The sequence below is a fragment of the Salmo trutta genome, chromosome 3, assembly GCF_901001165.1.
Source record: "Salmo trutta chromosome 3, fSalTru1.1, whole genome shotgun sequence".
NCBI lineage: Eukaryota > Metazoa > Chordata > Actinopteri > Salmoniformes > Salmonidae > Salmo > Salmo trutta.
In genome coordinates, this window is record NC_042959.1 from 41,147,769 (window position 1) to 41,167,715 (window position 19,947).

The 19,947-nt window shown below is 41.7% G+C and overlaps 1 pseudogene; it reads left to right on the top strand.

Moving 5' to 3' along the window:
- The first annotated feature begins 430 nt into the window (after positions 1-430).
- On the top strand, positions 431-19,654 carry LOC115165343 (UV-stimulated scaffold protein A-like; annotated as a pseudogene).
- The last annotated feature ends 293 nt before the right edge of the window (positions 19,655-19,947 follow it).

The following is a 19,947-nucleotide window of genomic DNA, read 5'->3' on the forward strand; positions in this document are numbered from 1 at the left end:
ACGGTGTCTCTGCAAAATGTCAAATCTTCCAACAGAACAAGATCAGCCATCTCTCATTCTATTTTGCATTATCTGTCTTTTATAGTATTTCAGCAATGGTTTTCCTTTCACAGGTGCCTCTAATTTAACAAATGACTGTACTTTATATTGATTATTATCATATCAAATGCACTGATGTGGTCAAATAATATGATATAGCCTGTCAAGATATGTTGCATGAATTCGCAATGGAAATACAATAAATCAAAAAATGATTGAATTATTACTCTCACAATTTCTACATATATTTTCCCCATATCCCTAATCCCACCACTTAGCACTGTGTATACGCATGGTCATGGCTGTGAATACATTTACACACTCTCAATCAAACGTTCATGTTGATAAATCTCACACTTTGCATGGAAATGATCCCATGCATGATTGATAAATGAGGCCCCTGGAGGACGAGAGGGAAACCAAGTATCTAAAGACAAGTAGAGGGATGAAAGCAGATGAGGAAAATCAGGAAGAGGATTCTAGTGAAGTGATAAAGAGGAGGTTGTGAATTTAGATGCATTCATATACACCACAGGACTCATATCTCACAAATACAGCCTGGACCTGAACCTCTCCGCAGGTGGGTAGTCACTCACACAGGACAGTTACATCTATAACCTTGGGGTGAAAAAAAACATGTTACAAAGAAAAAAATATAAACAAATATTGCTATTTACCTTTTATTATAAGTGCAAAATTGTCTTCTGTAGTGTGGTGATTGGTACGTAATTATGAACAAATTAACATTACAGTCAATGGGTACAGTAGGTGATAAACATAATTGCGGCATCCCGGTGTCCACTATAGAAGACATTTCTTGATTTCTTGCTCTTATTTAGCTCTTTAATATGATTTTGTTTATTACACAGTCCTGACAACTCAACTATTCCTAAGATATTCACTTACTAGAAACTATTTCAATATAAAATTCATAATTACACACACTACTTTTCAAATGTCCATAAAATATGCTAATGTTGATGGCAGCCATTTTTTTAAGAACCAGGAAGATAAAGTTGTCAAAGTCACACCCCAACATGTGATATCATTGAAAAGCCCAGAATGTCCTCTCAAAGTGGCACCAGAACTTAATACAGTGACTTGTATGACCTCAGAGATATGGGCCAAGAAATGATGTCCACTAGTGAGGACAAAAATGAGTTGCTGAGAGGATAGGAACCCAGATACACTTGTCTCCTTTCAGTGGTTTTCCTCAATCCTAAAATAATTAAAGTTAAAGGAGACTTCATTTGGATCCAGTAGAACAGGAACGAACCATTCAAATTCAAATCGTGCCATTTTCAAAAACTGGCCAGTGCCTGTCTACATACTCCAGGACAGGCTCGAGGTCTGCTTAATGGTAATGTCGGATATTTTTTCCAAAGGTTTTCACCAAGGCGGGTGTGCCAGAACTGCTCCTCAGACAATCCATAGACTTGAAGTCTCTGGATAGAGCCCTTCAGAAATATGGAGACCTGCACATCAACTACAAGGCCAGGCAGCACAGAGTGGCAAGTACAATTTACACATTATTTAGCAACAAGGGCAGGTCTTGACAAACATAATAATTTGCAATAAATCCAGATCACAATCGTATTTTTCTTTGCATGCATTTGTCCTTTTACTGTGAAGTGCTTCATGTGACTTCTCTGCCTGGTTGCAACTACATTGTTACCAGCAGAGGGCACTATTGCACAACAAATTAGAAACAGTTCGCTGCTTACCAAACTAGTAGTGGGGTTGATAACTATCAGTAGGACTGCACTGTGATTAACATATTCAGTGAGATGATAATAATAATAAAAAAACATCACTGTAATGGATATCTGGGTATAGTCAGTATTGATTATAGAATTGACTATAGCTAGAATCATTTTTTATAGAAGTAAACAAATTGCACGAATGCAATTGGTGTGCATTCATACACACAGAAACAGATTTTTATCATCTCTACTTTTACATGTTTATGTTCAGATCTTCTCTGAAAACAGTGAAATTCAACATGTTATTACAGATGGTCATATTGGGAAAAGTGAGAGGCATCAGTGACATGGTGTCCATGGCCTCTATACCACTACCACCTGAAGGCAAAAATCCCTTAAATGTAATTCCATGTTCGGCACTTCTGTCATGTCTTTTATTTTACATTGTTTCAGGGCCTGGAAGTGGAATAACCATTGTAGTGGTAATGAAAAAATTCAGAGTTGGACATTTGTGAAAATTATGATAGTGGTGTTGAAATGTAATGCATCAGGCTGAGATTAGCACAGCAAGAGAGAATGGAGAGGCATGGCTCTAGGTACTAATAGAGCAGCCCACTTCCCTCACTCTCTGGAATAGAGAGCAGAAATATATATAGCAGTTATGAGACTCATCATTATGACACCTGATATTCCTTTTTAACCTGGCAGGGAGAGCGCTGTGTTTGAGGGAACGCAGAAAAGTGACAGTGACAGAGCGCCATACTGCTCCCTGTAAAGGTTTATCACTGTCAGCTCACATTTTCAATGCAAAAAGCCATTGCTGTGTGATAAAGCAACAACTTAAAGTCCTTTATCATAATTAGTTTTTCCTTTTTACCCGTAAAAGCATTCCATTACTTTATTTGCTTTATCACGGCTCTGACACGGATGGGATTGCTTTTTCGACTCAATAAACTTGCACTGATTGGGAGTAAATTGAGAAATCAAAAATGGCAAAGATGGTAGTTTTTGCTGCTTCTCACTCAACTGACAAAAAAATGGAAGTGAAGGCTAGGAGCAAAGACATTACCAAAACAACTCAGCCCTTAATAGTCCTCTAGTATATTTATATGGCTTCAGCCTGTAGGCCTACACTACATTCTGTCTTCTCTTAGTTGAATTACCTTTGCATCGGAATGAATGAAACGATCCAATCATAGATTTTGATAATTTACAGTATGTTATGTTTTAATTCACTGTGGAACTATGCTTGTTTTTTTTTACATATCCATGAAAACTGCTTAAAATAAATGTTCCATTGATGTCAATTTGATATTTGATTGAGGGATCCATCCTCCACGTCCATGTAGGATGACCTACTTTTCCCTCCTAGTGCTATTTTAAATGATAGAGCCAAACCTTAACCCACGTCCAGACTGAGTGCCTGCTGTACTGCAGTATCCCTCTTCCTCAAGCAGTATTCCTCCTCTCTCTCTACCTGCTGGGCTCCCTCTCTGCTGGCAGAGGCACACATCTGATAAATGGAAAAGGTGGATGTGTCTGACACCAGCACTCTGCAGCTGGCTGGATCTCAGGATATCATTTAAGCCCCCTTAATTATTGGTCACTGAGGTTTCTTGTAAAGAAGGGAGAATTTGTAAAGCAGGCACCTTATCGACTCCCCCCACCCCCCAACCCCCCCCCCCCCCCCCCCCCCCCAAAAAAAAAACAGGAGCACATTTAACATGCAGCATGGGAGGAATATTGCGTTGTTTACCCCAGATAAGGCATCTTATCTGTACCAGGAGAAAGAGCAATAATTGATGTGTCTTTGTGTTTTTCTCATTGGGAAACTGGAGATAAAAAGAGATAGTCTATCCCCCTGCCTGTTCTGTTCTTCATCCTCACCTGATCAGGCTGTGTGTACAATATCTACAGACTGACTGGTATTAATGTTAGCACCACTCCACTCGTGGAGCTAACGGAGCCTAGTCTGTCTTCACCTTCTGCACCCCTAAACCACACTGACCACAGATCTGTACAGGGTTAATTCAAGCACATGATCACTCATTTGAGATCAGTAAGGGGATAGCTGTTGTTATATCCCCGAATATCATGATCTATATGATGTTCAGAGACTAGACCTATTTAATGTGATCGACTTTCAGCATGCATTATCTTGACATAGTTCAAATATATTCATTAGATAGGTTAAGTAATAGTCTCATCATCCTATGATTGCACCCGTGTCACGACGCTGGTTGGCCCAGTCTGCCTCTTCCAGCCATTCAGGGTAAAGACATTGGGGAAACTGACAGTGTCATTTGGAGGATCTGTCATGTGACACGGCTGGCCCCACCAGGATGGAGTCCCGGGGGAGGCCCCTGAGGGGCTCAAGACTCTGCATTCTCATTAGTGTATCCCCCAGACACCCAGTGGGATAGTAGACCTGGGATAGGGACCATTACCATTGGTTGGTACCCATCTTCCCATTCCCAAAGCTTCCCTCAGTCTCCCTTCTGTTTATCTTCATGTCATATCCTCTCCCTCCCGTTGAATCTTATTTACAGAATGGGCCTTTTATTACTTTTTGACAGCCTTTTTTTTATCAAACACCGCAGCTAGAAAGTACCACGCAATATTTGGACATGGCCTTTGACCACAGAACCAATCGAATGGTAGCTAGGCTATACACAGTATGTAGTGGAAATACTCATTAACATCCACAGGAGGTTGCTGAGGGGAGGACGGCTCATAATAATGTCTGGAACGGAGCAAAGGGAATGACATCAAACACATGGAGACCATGTGTTTGATGTATTTGATACCATTCCACCTATTCCGATCCAGCCATTACCATGTGACTGAAAATGCTTTCCAAGAGCAAAGCACATTTTGGGTTAGGCTACATTTTCTTATGTAAATGATTCTTGCATTAAAGCCTTTTACAATATTCATGAACACAATCTCCCTCAACGCTAATACATAATGTAAAATGCTCCTTTATGATGAGGAGATGGTGTGTCTGTCTGTGGACTTGTGTGTGTTTCTGAGACTGAATGCTGTCTTAAGAGCCACATGGCCCAGCCCGGCAGTGAGGGGCATTCAATTGTTGTCAGAGACAATGGAGAGCAACTTTAAGTTTTTTTTACCTCCAGGCTTGAGTGTGTTCTGCTCCTCCTGACCGGCTCGCAGCATTTAATTCCCCTGGACGTTCCCTCGACCTAGCCGCCTGGCTCCGGCAGCCCATACACCTGAGTTATTGGTTTGCTCTAATAATTTGCAAGACCTTCCAGTGAGAGTGGATATTAGCATATAAATAGCAGATGCACTGAGGACCATCACAGCTGAGTACATAACATTTTTAGTTTATAAGATTGAATGGGTTTCTAAATGCATAGCCATCAAACTTGCCAAAAGACAAATTAAGTTGAGAGTTCAGTTGTCCGAGGCTGTCTCCTAAAATATATATTTTTTAAAGGATAACAGACTTACTTAAGGAGTGCGCTGGGGTGGATGCTTCCCGGGGCACAAAGTAATTGAGATTGCTTACAGAGTTAATTAGACCACACAAAATATATTGGAGGGCGCAGGGAGCACTTTAGCCCGCTAAAGTGTGTTTTTTCCCAGTAGGTGGTTGATATTTAACCGGAACCTGATTATCTACACCTTTCACTGGGGAAAGGGACGGAGGTTTTGACATGGCCAATCGATAGAGTTCACCCTGGATGTTTCAAAGCCATCTGCACACCAAGTAGCACTGGGAAAGAAGGGCTAATATTCTTCTTTAATGCGCTTGCTTCTGTCTATGAAATGTACATATGGACACATTTGCAGCATTTATATTTGGCTAATTAGGAAAAAGGTGTGTAATTGGATGTATTTTTCAGAATTAATGACATACAGTCGTTGTCTCTGATTTACAAAGGAATAAAAAAGGACAAATAACACAGCAATACTTAAAGAAATGAAGAGTACAACTGTATTTGCTGATGCAGCAGGTTTAAGTGTAGACCATTTACGTTAATATAGCCATGTTGTTAACTCAAAAAGTATCTTGGGGAGCTTTCCTGGAGTATTTTGTAAGAGGTAGAAAAAGTGATTTTCTTTATTTTACATTGTACAGGATGGGGAAAAGGTCTGTTTAAATGCAAAGGAGGGGATAGGGAATAGAGACCATATTTTTGGTAGGCTTGTGTCAGCAAAATGTTTCTATAGAAAAGCTAATTCCCTCCTCCCCATACACACCCCTGTACAAGAGTTATAATGCTGCCATCTCAAGATGGAAGTCCTGATTTTATCACTGCAGAATTAAAGCGAATTAAAACTTAAATAATGTTTGTCGACCAGGAATTTCTAGTGGGCTCGTAATCTTTTTCCATGTGGTTTTAATCTATCAAGGGAGAAATAACTGCTTTGGATTAAAGAAGACAACTGGTATAAACAAAATGGCAATCTCCTTTTCCACAATTGCTAGCTACTGAGAATGAAAAACTGCATGTGTGCCTGGAGTAATGTAGAAAGTTTGGGTTATGTTGTGGATTGCACTTTTTCTTGGAGGCAGAATCCGTTAAATTAGAATAGAGTTGTTAAAGCAATCATTTTTATTGCCAAAAATTTGGTTGGGTGATTTGGCTACCTCATACCTTAATATTTATCATGTCTGTTTTATCCATGAATATCTATTTTCAAGCTTTTTCCCCCCATTATTAATATGATATATTCTATGAAATAAAGGAAAATACTTACGTATCATTGCAAAACCATACTACTTTGTTTCGTTTTCTCACACTTTCCCTCTCACTCTCGGAGAGCAGGAATTATGAATTAATTATAATTTATGTTATTGTTGTAATATTAAGGAGGGCTGGGAATTGCCAAGGACTTCACGATACGTTATTATCACAATACTTAGGTGTCAATACGATATGTATTGCGATTCTCACAATTCTATATGTATTGTGAATCGATACTGCGATTTTATTGCGATTTGATGTCCCAAACATATTGCTCACTATATTTCTGCTGCAAAGAGACAAGATATAGCATGAGTCAGGGAAATAAAAGTGCTGATAACATGTTGGCTCACTATTTAAAAAGAAGTTGGAGAGCTATGGGATGAAAAATACAGATGTACAGGAACAGTCGATTACCACTAGCTAATGCTTCCTACAGTAGCAAAAAAGGTTGGAGACAAAAATAATATTGTAACTGTATCGATTCCGACCCCCCCCCCCCTAATATTAATATTAAGGGATGATTCAATTGGTCTTAGTGTCTAATAAGCGCAGACATCTGTTGTATCAGTGCAGTGCGAAGGATGAGTCACTTATTCCTATTAGGCTACCACCTTCTAGCCGGCCTCTCTGATTAGCATGTACAAAACTGTGGCTTGTCTCCCTGCTGAAGGAGATGACAGGGAGTAATTGAGACCTCATCCAAAGACAGTTTAGACCCTAATCTACCGTAATCAACACCGTGCACAGGGGGTAATGAAAAATAAAGAGGGGGAATAAGAAAAAGAAAAATCAAGCCTTGATCTCTCTTTACTACCTGACATAAAGGTAATCATGAAAGCAATTAAGCTGAATAAATGGAAAAGTGTGTGTAAAAACTGGCTCATATGCCTAGATGAACGAAGGGCATGACGTTATGTATAATGTATGATGAAAATGACCCCTATTTAAAAAAATCGCATTCTGTTATGCATTGTAGCGCAGGGAATGGTTAACTACATTTTGAGTAAATTAAAAAGCATAAATTCTGTTGAAGGCTGATGCAGGCTTCACTCATCCCCCAGACAGAGCAGAACAGAATAGCCTCCCTTAAAGAGGAGAGAGAGAGAGAGAGAGAGAGAGAGAGAGAGAGAGAGAGAGAGAGAGAGAGAGAGAGAGAGAGAGAGAGAAAGAGAGAGGGGCAAAATAAATCTTGGGTTGCTTTCACCTTTCATAAATTCCCTGACTCGGATTCAAAACCCCAAAAAATGTTGGTGGCCAGGGTAGCTCATTGTTATTCCGCCAGGATTGATGGTGGTCATTTACTCTCCTTGGGAGTTAAGTGCCCCTGTTATTCCTGAAGAGAGTAATTTGGAGGTTCCACAGGTCAGCGCCGGTGACAGTTTTCTCTTTTGATTAGTGTTAGAGTGATAGCAAACTTACAGGCCGGGTAATAGATGAGCATGTGAAGGCAGAGACTCCAGGCAGGCAGGCAAGAAGAGAGAAAAGGAGGAGACCATCACACCTCCCCTCCTGTCCTGAAGCAGGCAGCCCACCTTCTTCGTTCTCAGCAGCATCTTCTTACAGACAGACTGTGCCATGGACATGGTGGCCACTCATCTGCACCTGTCCTGTGGTAGTTTAGTTTCATTCAACCAATTCCCTGTTGTCTGAGAAAGTGGTCCTGCTTTTAGTTAAGTATGAAATGAAAAATAGTCAAATGCACTCCCTGATAAACCAGACAGATTTCTGCAGGGTTTTGTGTGGTAGTGAATAAAGCTGGAATCCTAATAACTAGGCTAGTTGCCACCCAGTCTTCTCAGATAGGCCTAGATCTGTGTGTCTGGGAGCTCGTGTTGAGTAAATCTCCTGAATGCGATTGTGTTGAGGAAATGCAGCTTGCTGTCTCTGAGGTGGGAGCCCTCCATATCGCTCGGTAACCCGGTCTTTCTCTGACCAGCATGTCTCAGGTTTCTTATCAGCTCCACACGCAGACACCTATCCCACACCTCTAAATCAGGGCCACAATACACTCCACTTATCGCTCCATCTGTTGGACTATCTATTGCTCCCTTCACAGTTTTCTTTCCTATTCACATCTTTCAGGATTAAATATATGTTATTATTATTAACTAATACATGTGTTGTCTTTAAGACCATAAGTAGACTTTTAAAAATACTACCTTTGGCATTCCTATTGTATCAGTTACTTGAAAACACTTTTAGAGAATTTGGCAGTACATCCAACCGGCCTCACAACCGCAGACCACATGTAACCACGCCAGCCCAGGACCTCCACATCCGGCTTCTTCACCTGTGGGATTGTCTGAGACCAGCCACCTGGACAACCGAAGAATTTCTGCACAAACTGTCAGAAACCTTCTCAGGGAAGCTCATATGTGTGCTTGTCGTCCTCCCCAGGGTCTTGACCTGAATGCAGTTCGATGTCATAACCGACTTCAGTGGGAAAATGCTCACCTTCGATGGCCACTGGCACACTGGGGAAGTATGCTCTTCATGGATTAATCCCAGTTTCAACTGTACCGGGCAGATGTTTGCTGATGTCAATGTTGTAAACAGAGTGCCCCATGGTGGCGGTGGGGTTATGGTATGGGCAGGCATAAGCTACGGACAATGAACGCAATTGCATTTAATCAATGGAAATTTGAATGCACAGAGGTACCATGACGAGATCCTGAGGCCCATTGTCGTGCCATTCGTCCGTTGCCATCCCCTCATATTTTAGCATGATAATGCACAGTCCTATGTTGCAAAGATCTGTACACAATTCCTGGAAGCTGAAAATATCCCAGTTCTTCCATGGCCTGCATACTCACCCGACATGTCACCCAATGCTCTGGATCGACGAGTACGACAGCGTGTTCCAGTTCCCGCCAATATCCAGCAACACCGTACAGTGAAGAGGAGTGGGACAACATTCCACAGGCCACAAGGAGGAAGGTGATGTGTCGCGCTGCATGAGGCAAATGGTGGTCACACCAGATGCTGACTGGTTTTCTGATTTTTGATGGTATATGTGACCAACAGATGCATATCTGTATTCCCAGTCTTGTGAAACACGTAGATTAGGGCCTCATTTATTTATTTCAATTGACTGATTTCCTTATATGAACTGTAACTCAGTAAAATCTTTGAAATTGTTGCATGTTGCGATTATATTTTGTTCAGTTTACATTGCTAATGCATTTCCATTTAGTATTTGGACTGATGATACTTTCTTTAGTCAGTCAACCATTCATACATTTTGAGCTGACTCTATAGTAAAAATACACCCTCTTCCTATCCACCAGATGAAAGCGCCGGAGGGCAGTGATGACGATGATGAGGACTTTGAGGATGTGCCAGAGAAGGAGAGCTTTGAACCACAAACTCCAGAACATCTACGGGAGGAGTATGGTGAGTTTGCTCAGCTGCAGAGGATCAGGGGCACATGCATATACAACAGGGCCACAGCCAACCAAACAGCAATAAAGAGCATAGTAAAGGGACATGCTGCCCCGATAATCCCAGTAAACTCTCACCCTCACCTCAGGATATCACCTCACACACACATCCCCAACTGATTGGACTGGTTCAGATACACATGAGGATGGTGCCAAATAATGCCAGTAAAAGCTGGTTTGTTTGTAGAGTGATTGTTTAGGGCCCAACTTGTGCAGTGTTGGTAAAGGTTGTAGGTTTGACCTCAGATGAGGCATGTTCCTTGTCATTAGGCTGATTTCAACTTCAGATCAAAACAAAAGTACTTCAGCATTGTACTCAATTATCCAAAGCAGTTTACCTTACCTAAGACACGCATTTCCTCATTTACCTGTGCACCCCCCCTTAATAGGATTTATGAAAATATATTATTCCATTATTGACAGCAAACCAGTTTATTCCCATAGTCCAGTTCTATAGTCAAAAGCTCATTTTCCCAGTGTGTGTAATTTCTAATGGCAACAGTATTGATATATGGTTGCAAGTTTGTAACAAAATGGGTCATGCACAAAGTTCAGAGGTTGCCTGTAATGCAAGTGGTTATAGCACTCTTGCCAAGATAATGACAGATAATGACAGATATGGAATATCAAGAAGCTGATTAAACAGCCTCTTCATTATACAGGTGCACCTTGTGCTAGGGACAATAAAAGGCCACTCTAAAATGTGAAGTTTTGTCACACAACACAATGCCACAGATGTCTCAAGTGTTGACGGAGTGTGCAATTGGCATGCTGACTGCAGGAATGTCCACCAGAGCTGTTGCCAGAGAATTTGCTAATTTTCTCTACCAACGGCGTTTTAGAGAATTTGGCAGTACTTCCAACCGGCCTCACAACCGCAGACCACGTGTAACCAAGCCAGCCCAGGACCTCCACATCCGGCTTCTTCACCTGCGGGATTGTCTGAGATCAGCCACCCGGACAGCTGATGAAACAGAGGAGTATTTCTGTCTGTAATAAAGCCCTTTTGTGGGGAAAAACTGATTCTGATTGGCTGGGCCTGGCTCCCAAGTGGGTGGGCCTATGCCCTCCCATGCCCACCCATAGCTGCGCCCCTGCCCAGTCATGTGAAATCCTAATGAATATATTTTAATTGACTGATTTCCATATATGAACTGTAACTCAGTAAATCTTTGAAATTGTTGCATGTTGTGTTTATATTTTTGTTCTGTATAACTTCAGCCGGCTGGTGTGACACCGTAAGGAAATTACAAAATATAAATGGGACACAATTTTCATGTCGCACAACTTTTAGTTGTCTCATTAAAGGTGCAATATGGAGAATATGAAATGTATAGTGAAGATAATCATTATTTCATCTAAACCACTGTGAAATATATTTTCAATAACCAAAAATATTGTATTTTCAGCTGTTTGAAGCTGGTGTACAAAACTGAAGGTAAAAGATGCAAAAACTAAAGTTAAGAACGAGAAGCATAGAGATAGCGTATATTGAACGGACCTAAGCTTACATTTCGATGTGAATTTGGTCGGGCCGCCCCAAAAGTTGCATATTGCAACTTTAAGTGCCTTCAATATTTGTATATTAATTTCTAAAATGTATAGTTGGCTTGAGGTTGAGTCATTGAAATTAGGAGCTATTGACCTTTAAAAATATTGTACATTGTGTTAAGAAGCGGCTTGGCAGGTCATGTTTCGCCTCTCCCAAGTCCATTGGGGAGTTGCAGTGATGAGACAAGATCGTAACTACCAATTGGTAGAATAAAACATTAAAATAAACCCAACGCACCCATGACAATTTCTTTCTTATCCTCTTGATGCACGTTAAGGACAGGGGGCGCTATTGCGAATTTTGAAAAAAATACGTGCCCATTTTAAACGGCCTCCTACTCAAACTCCGAAGCTAGGATATGCATATAATTAGTAGATTTGGATAGAAAACACTCTAAAGTTTCTAAAACTGTTTGAATGGTGTCTGTGAGTATAACATAACTCATATGGCAGGCCAAAACCTGAGAAGATTCCATGCAGGAAGTGGAAATCTGATTTGTGGAATCACTTTCAAGCCTTTGGATATGAAACACACCGTGAGTTAGTTACAAAGTGGTTTGAGTCTTCTCCGGTAAAAATTGACCAAACGAGAGGCCTGGAAAGTTTGTCAGAGAGGGAGGGCCATTACTACTATGACGCGCATTCCCGTGGGTACTCTCTCGTTCCAAAACGTTTAGTAAGACAATGCAATCGTCCGCCTTGAATATTATTGAAGCTCTGATTGAAAAAGGCCCTAAAGATTTATGTTATACAACGTTTGACATGTTTGAATGAACGTAAATACATTTTTTTTGCACATTCGTGACGACAAGTCCCGCGCGCCTCGTACATTATGAGTAGCCTTCGGAACGCGCTAACAAGGAGCTATTGGGACATAAATTATTAACTTTTTATAATCAAAGGGAATATTTACAATAGTATATTTGATTTTAGATGGTTCCAAGATGGCGCTAACCTGTATCGCCTAGCCTATTTTTCTGAGCATAGCACCCTGTTTATTGCAAAGTGTAAAGTCCCAGTAAAGTTATTTTTAAATCTGGCAATGCGGTTGCATTCACGAGATGTTAATCTATAATTCTTTGAATGACAATATTATATTTTACCAATGTTTTCGAATAGTAATTTTGTAAATTGTAGCGCTGATTCACCGGAAGCATTAGAGGGAAAAGATTTTCTGAACATCACGCGCCGATGTAAAATGCTGTTTTTATATATAAATATGATCTTTATCGAACAAAAGAATGCATGTATTGTGTAACATGATGTCCTAGGAGTGTCATCTGATAAAGATTGTCAAAGGTTAGTGCTTCATTTAACTGTGTTTTGGTTATTTGTGATGCATGTGGTTGGTCGGAAAATGGCGGTGTGGCTATTGTGTCGATGTACTCTCCTAACATAATGTCATGTTTTGCTTTCGCTGTAAAGTCTTTTTGAAATCGGACAACGTGGTTCGATTCAGGAGAAGTGTATCTATAAAACGGTGTAAAATAGTCCTATGTTTGAGAAACAGAAATTATTAGATTTGGTTATGAAAATGGCGCTCTGATTTTTCGCTGGATGTTGATCCCGAATACGGGATCAGCGCGTCAAGAGGATATTATCTCCCAAATCTCAGTTTTGGACGAGACTGACTTTATGACCAAAAATGTCACAGGCCATTTCAAAATGAGAAGTTGCTTTGTAGGGGCAGTCGCTAATAGTTGACAAAATGTCCATTAATATCTTCTGGCTAAAAAAGTCCTAATTACCGTATGCTCAGATTCAGCTTTTAAATCATGTTTTAGGTTCACTATCAGGAATCAAGGTAAGTGCAGACTGTGTGAAGTAGCAATGTTTATTGTAACCACAGGGGCAGACAAACAACAGGTCAAGACAGGCAGGGGTCAATTATCCAGAGTAGGAGCAAGGTACAAGACAGCAGGCAGGCTCAGGATCAGGGACAGGCAGAGTTCAGTAATCCAGAGGTGGAGCAAAGGTACAGGATGGCAGGCAGGCTCAGGGTCAGTTACGGGCAGAGTGGTCAGGCGGGCTGGTACATGGTCAGGACAAGCAAGGGTAAAAAAAAACAGGAGGACGAGAAGAAGAGAGGCTGGAAAAAGACAGGCGCTGATAGGACGAACACTGGTAAGCTTGACAAACAAGACGAACTGACACAGACAAACAGAGAACACCGCTATAAATGTCCAGAGGATAACTGGGGAAGATGGGTGACACCTGGAGGGGGTGGAGACAAGCACAAGGACAGGTGAAACAGATCAGGGCGTGACAGTTCACATTCAATTTATCCTAATTCCTCGTCATCACGTTTTCAAATTAAACTGACCATGTCACTTTAATTAGATTTAAAATCTGATTAGCCAAAAAACACTCCTCGTTGTGTGTTGTACAGTAGCTTGATTGCTTTATTTAATGTGCGTGAAAGTGAATGGGAGCCAGCCTACGGACTCTACAGCAGGCTGGTTTGATTAGTGAGCTATGTAATGATCTGCGGAAGCCATGCCAAATTAACAATGCATTGCTCTTAATAAGCTTCCATTAGCCCAATGCTGTAATTTACAACATCCACCTGGCCTCTGTCTCCCTGTAGGGGGCTAAACCACATGGACGGACAGTTAGCGAGCAAAGTCATGCTGCGGCAAACTCACTCGCACACACTCACAAGATACTCTGTGACTAACATAATGGATATTTCCTCATTGAATCAGAAGCAATCGTCCTGTGAGGGTAAATGATTATGATTTGGTCCCGGAATGAATCTGGCAAAGTAGTCTTTTTAGTGGTACTAAATGTGATGTATTTAGTACCAGTGTTCTGGTTGGATCTCTATTGATTTTGGCTTGAGGACTTTAACGGCACATTGTAGATGTTTCTCTTGGCTGCTTTAGATGTTTTTCAGATACCTCAGGGATTTGTTACAAATGAAAGTAGTCCAATGAAACTAAAGCAAAATAAATAATTCAGTTTTAGGTCTTTTTTTTGCAGCAGCAGCAGCACCACCGGTGTAATCAACAGTTAATAAAAATAGGTAGCCTACTCTTTTATAAAAAATATTAGTAGAAAGTAAAATACAGATAACAGTTCGGTGAATAATATGCTTTTTTGTATCAGTTTTTTTTTCTTAAACGTATCACATTCAGACTAGTCTATCAAATACGTCAACACATTTCTCTGAAAACATATCTTACTTACCTTTCAAAACCAACTTTGATTCATTCAAAACAAGTCTCTCTCTCTCTCTCTCTTTCCTCCATTCTCTCCACTGCTCTTTTCACAGCTGATCTTTTATCTATCTCTTTATCCCAGCACTCCTGTCAGGATGTTATCTCTTTCTAAAATTTACATTTTAATTACAAGGCCTGCTGAACTCAGGAAAATCAATATGGCCACCATTGGCAACCACGTTCTGTGTCTCCCTGCCGCTAGGCCTCTCTATTTCCTCTTATTGATTTATCTCTTTAACACCTGCAATTTTATTGCTTCAGGCAAATAGCTACCATTTTGGTCAATTTGAACAGAAAAATAAAGGATTTGCTAGTATTTCACAATTCCTCAGATGGGGTCTTTGCAGGGAACAATGCAATAAATCAGAGGGTTGGAGGGCTCTTGGATTAACCCAGGGATACGCCAAGGAAGGAAAGAGCTCTCTCTGAGGAGAAAGGAGATGAAACATTTAAAATGCTACTTGTGCCTCTGACCAACATTACATTATTTTTATTGCCCTCTTTTTTTCATGGGGACGGGGGTGATTTATTTTAAGAAATATATTTGCGTCATACATTTTTCATAGTACCAAAGGATTTTCTAATGTATCTGGTCTGTTACTTTTATCTGCCTACACTGATATTATACGTGATGGAGTGGAGAGGAGATAAAGATGAGGTTAGATACTCACATACATAGCTGTCAGGCAATTACCCTGTGTCCTTTGTGACGTAAAAACTGCTCTTTAAATCTTTTAATTTATTTGTTTTAATAAGTTTAAATTGTCCTGGCGTGGGGCTGGGGCAGGTGTCGGCTTAGAGCAGAGCTGTGATCTCTCTTCCAGCCTTAAGCTCTGGCTGACTGCCATAGAAGCCTTCTACAGACCCTCCCTGCCCACCCAGGAGGCTAATGCACTGTGGCCGAGCCACTCCACTCCACCCTGCCCTGGCCTTCACTTCATAAATGTGTTAGCATCACATACATTAGGTGTGAGCAACATCTCGAGGCTCGAGGGCCACACAGAATTGTTTTACTACTGATTTGTTCTTGGAGAGGCTGTGGATGTAGGACTACCATTGACAATATAAGTGTGTTTAAAAGGATAGTCGTACATTTTACAAAAGGCTAGGACAATAAATAGCTGACCCACAGACACTCTGATCAGTGAGCACACAAAACGGAAGTAGTATAATGTGCTAGATAAATCTGTGCATAAGTCTATGGAAGTCCTTGAATATATATAACCTCATATAATGTAATATATAACCTATATAACCTACTCTGCTGGTTATTCCAGGTTTGGAGACGTCCCCCTCTAACTCTACCTTTGTGGCCAGTAAGAATCCAGTCCAGCCTCCAGTGAAGCGTCCTGAGCCAGCAGCCTCTCACACCCTCTCCAGGCCCAGAAAAAGAGCCACTGATAAGGAACAGGACCCCACATGTTCCAAGCAGGGCCAACCCCACGCACCTAGCTCCAGGTGACCCCTGTCTGCTTCACTTCATAACTGTATATGTTTATAACATAATTTATGTTTATAACATATATTGCACTATCCCCTTCCATTATATCGTTCCACATGAATTGGAATTTGGGACTGCTACTTGGAAATATTTGAGGTCACGGCCAATGAGAAGAACCACAGCCTTAACTACTTGTAACTCCCTGTTGTTTTCCGTCTCTCTTTTTAGCTCTGCAGCAGGAGGTTGTGAGGACCCCATGGACCAGGCTAGTGACTCCTGTGAGGAGAGGGAGAAAGCTCCAATCATCCCCTTCGGTCTGGACCTCTATTACTGGGGAGAGGAGCAACCCACCACAGGGAAAAATCATCAAGTACATACAGCCTCACAACACCCACAATGACTAGCATATTTTATTGAGTAAACATTGAAATGGGCAATTACGACATCTCGGGTTCAACTACTGTACACAACTTAACTTCTCACAAAGTTTTTATTGCCATTGATATGGCCACTAGAGCACTATTATCTGTTCAGAGGCATTGTAAATCTCTGTTATTAGTTTTAAAATGTAAAGATGAGATTATGAGTTATGAAAACAGACTCTCCCATAACAATGGGAGAACCACATACTGGATGACTTTAACAGGGTCATTAGCAATTGACTGAGTATTTTCTGTGCATACCTAGCTCAAATTCTAGACATCGGATAAAAATGAGGTTATAGCGTCCATAAAGTGACAATTGTTAGTAGGTGAAACAGTTTGTTAAATTTCTAATTAGACACTTTATGGACGCTATTGGAGTTCTCAACTAACTGTTGAGAGTCAGAATAGTAGAAAACACAAGGTGCAACTCCAGTGTTTGGTTGTGCATCAGCAGTTTCTCTCCTGCTACGCCAGTCACTTGACAGTCACTCAACTAGTCCATGTCAGCCAACATTTGTCTAGACTGGCAAGATAGTCTAGCCAGCGATCTAAACTTGTAGTAATCATGGTCGAATTACCAACTACAGACTAATGTTAATAAAGAATGTTAATAAAGAATAGGTCAGTGCAAATGGAAAGTTCCTCACTGTCACGTCCTGACCAGTAGAGGGAGTATTAGTTATTGTAGTTTGGTCAGGACGTGGCAGAGGGTATTTGTTTTATGTGGTTCAGGGGTTATGTGTATGTAGAGGGGTGTTTTATTTATGCGTTCTAGGGTTTTGGTGTATGTTCTGGTTTTTGTATTCTAGGGTTTTTCTAGTGGTTATATTTCTTTGTGGTCTGTGTGGCTCTCGATCAGGAACAGCTGTTCATCGTTGTTCCTGATTGAGAGTCATATTTAAAGAGCTTGTTTTCACTTGTTTGTTTGTGGGTAGTTGTTTTTGCATTGCTTTTAGTTAGCCTGCAAAACTGTTCCTGTCGTTCTTTGTTTATTGTTTTTTCGTGTTCACTTTAATAAATAAGTATGAGTATTCACGTACCCGCTGCGCCTTGGTCTTTACATTACGACACTCACACCCCTTCCTCTATCCTGGTATCCAGGAATAGCTCCCAGCACCAGTTCTGGGTTCCCAACTAGATAGAGGAGGAGGTGGAGAATAAGACGTTCACCGGCCAGATGAAGTCCAGGTACACTATATATACAAAAGTATGTGGACACTGCTTCAAATTAGTGGATTCAGCTATTTCAACCAAACATGTTGCTGACAGGTGTATAAAATTGAGCACACAGCCATGCAATCTCCATAGACAAACATTGGCAGTAGAATGGCCTTACTGAAGAGCTCAGTAACTTTCAATGTGGCACCGTCATAGGATGCCACCTTTCCAACAAGTCAGTTAGTCAAATTTCTGCCCTGCTAGAGCTGTCCCGGTCAACTGTAAGTGCTGTTATTCTGAAGTGGAAACGTCTAGGAGCAACAACGGCTAAGCCGCAAAGTGGTAGGCCACACAATCTCACAGAACGGGACCGCCGAGTGCTGAAGCTCGTAGCTTGTAAATCTCACCTGTCCTTGGATGCAGCACTCACTACCAAGTTCCAAACTGCCTCTGGAAGCAACTTCAGCACAGGAACTGTTCATCAGGAGCTTCATGAAATGGGGTTCCATGGCGGAGCAGCCTCACACAAGCCTAAGATCACCATGCGCAATGCCAAGCGTCGGCTGGAGAGGTGTATAGCTCGCCGCCATTGGACTCTGGAGCAGTCTGACAGACGAATCTGGGTTTGGTGGATGCCACTTGAACGCTACCTTCCCAAATGCATAAGGCCAACTGTAAAGTTTGGTGGAGGAGGAATAATGGTCTGGGGCTGTTTTGCATGGTTCAGGTTAGACCCCTTAGTTCCAGTGAAGGGAAATCTTAATGCTACAGCATACAATGACATTCTAGACGATTCTGTGCTTCCAACTTTGTGGCAACAGCCCTTTCCTGGTTCAGCATGACAATGCCCCCGTGCACAAAGCGAGGACCATACAGAAATGATTTGCAGAGATCAGTGTGGAAGAACTTGACTGGCCTGCTCACAGCCCTGACCTCAACCCCATCGAACACCTTTGGGATGAATTGGAACGCCGACTGCGAGCCAGGCCTAATCCCCTAACATCAGTGCCCAACCTTGTGGCTGAATGGAAGCAAGTCCCTGCATCATGTTCCAACATCTAGTGGAAAGTATTCCCAGAAGAGTGGAGGCTGTTATAGCAGCAAAGGGGGACCAACTCCATATTAATGGCCATGATTTTGGAATGAGATGTTCGACGAGCAGGTGCCCACATAGTTTTGGCCATGTAGTGTAAATTACATTCGCTGGCCGCTTTCCAGCCTGTCAAGCACAGGTGCTCTCTGTGAAGGCCAGGACCGAGCCAAGGTGAGCAAGGTGAGTTTTTGGTGAAAGCATTACAATTGTCATGGTAATTTCAATTCTTTATATATTTTTAGAGATTCTGAAGAACACAATGAATATTACTTTTAGATACTGGTAAGTGAGGCTTTGCAGAATTAGAGTGAAAGTGACGTGTCGAGGATTGTTTTTGTTGCTGATGCCAAAAATGTTGTGTGATTCCCATAATATCCTTTCCATGGGTAGATCATCCCACGAGACGAGCTGGGAAAACCCACCAACCCAGAGGACACTGAGTGCCTAGAGAAAGAGGAGAGGAAACTCAGAGAGCCTGGTGAGGGACATAGGAGTGGTCCTATTACATACTTTTCCTTTTTAAAATTAAAAAACTATCAAGGAATTGCGACTGAAAAAGTAATTGTATAATTCTCTAGCTCACAGCAGTCAGTAATATGGCATTAGGCAATGCCAATATGCAACATTTTCTGATGGTGTTGATAGGTTCCCTTCAATAATGGTCTTAATGTACCAATAGTTGCCCTGTGCAGTAGCAGCCCTCTCCGGTCTAGACTGTGGTAAAGAAGGAGAGCCAGAGACAATGGAAACACTTCCTGCCTCTGACTCCCCCAGTTTTCTCCCTTGGAACTCTCCATCACTCCCAGTCCCATCCCGTCACGCAAAGGAGAGGAGCAAGACAGCACCACAGCGCCAGAATCAGTGAGCCAGGGGGGGTGGGCCTCTTCAATAGCCCTGATAATAGGTTGGGCTGCTGTGTCTGGCTCTGGGCTCTGGCTCTCTCTTTCTCCCTCTCCTGGAGGCCGTGCTAAAAGCCAATTAAGCGTGTGTTGGCTGCTGCCAGCGGAGCGTCGGATGTGCTTTCTCTGCCTGCAGTCACTTGTTAACAAACAGGTATCAGAGCCAGCTGACTCGGGCACTCGCTTTTGAAATAGCATCTTTTGTAACTAACTACTCTATTGATCCCCCGCTCCATCAGCCCTGCAGACCCATCCCATC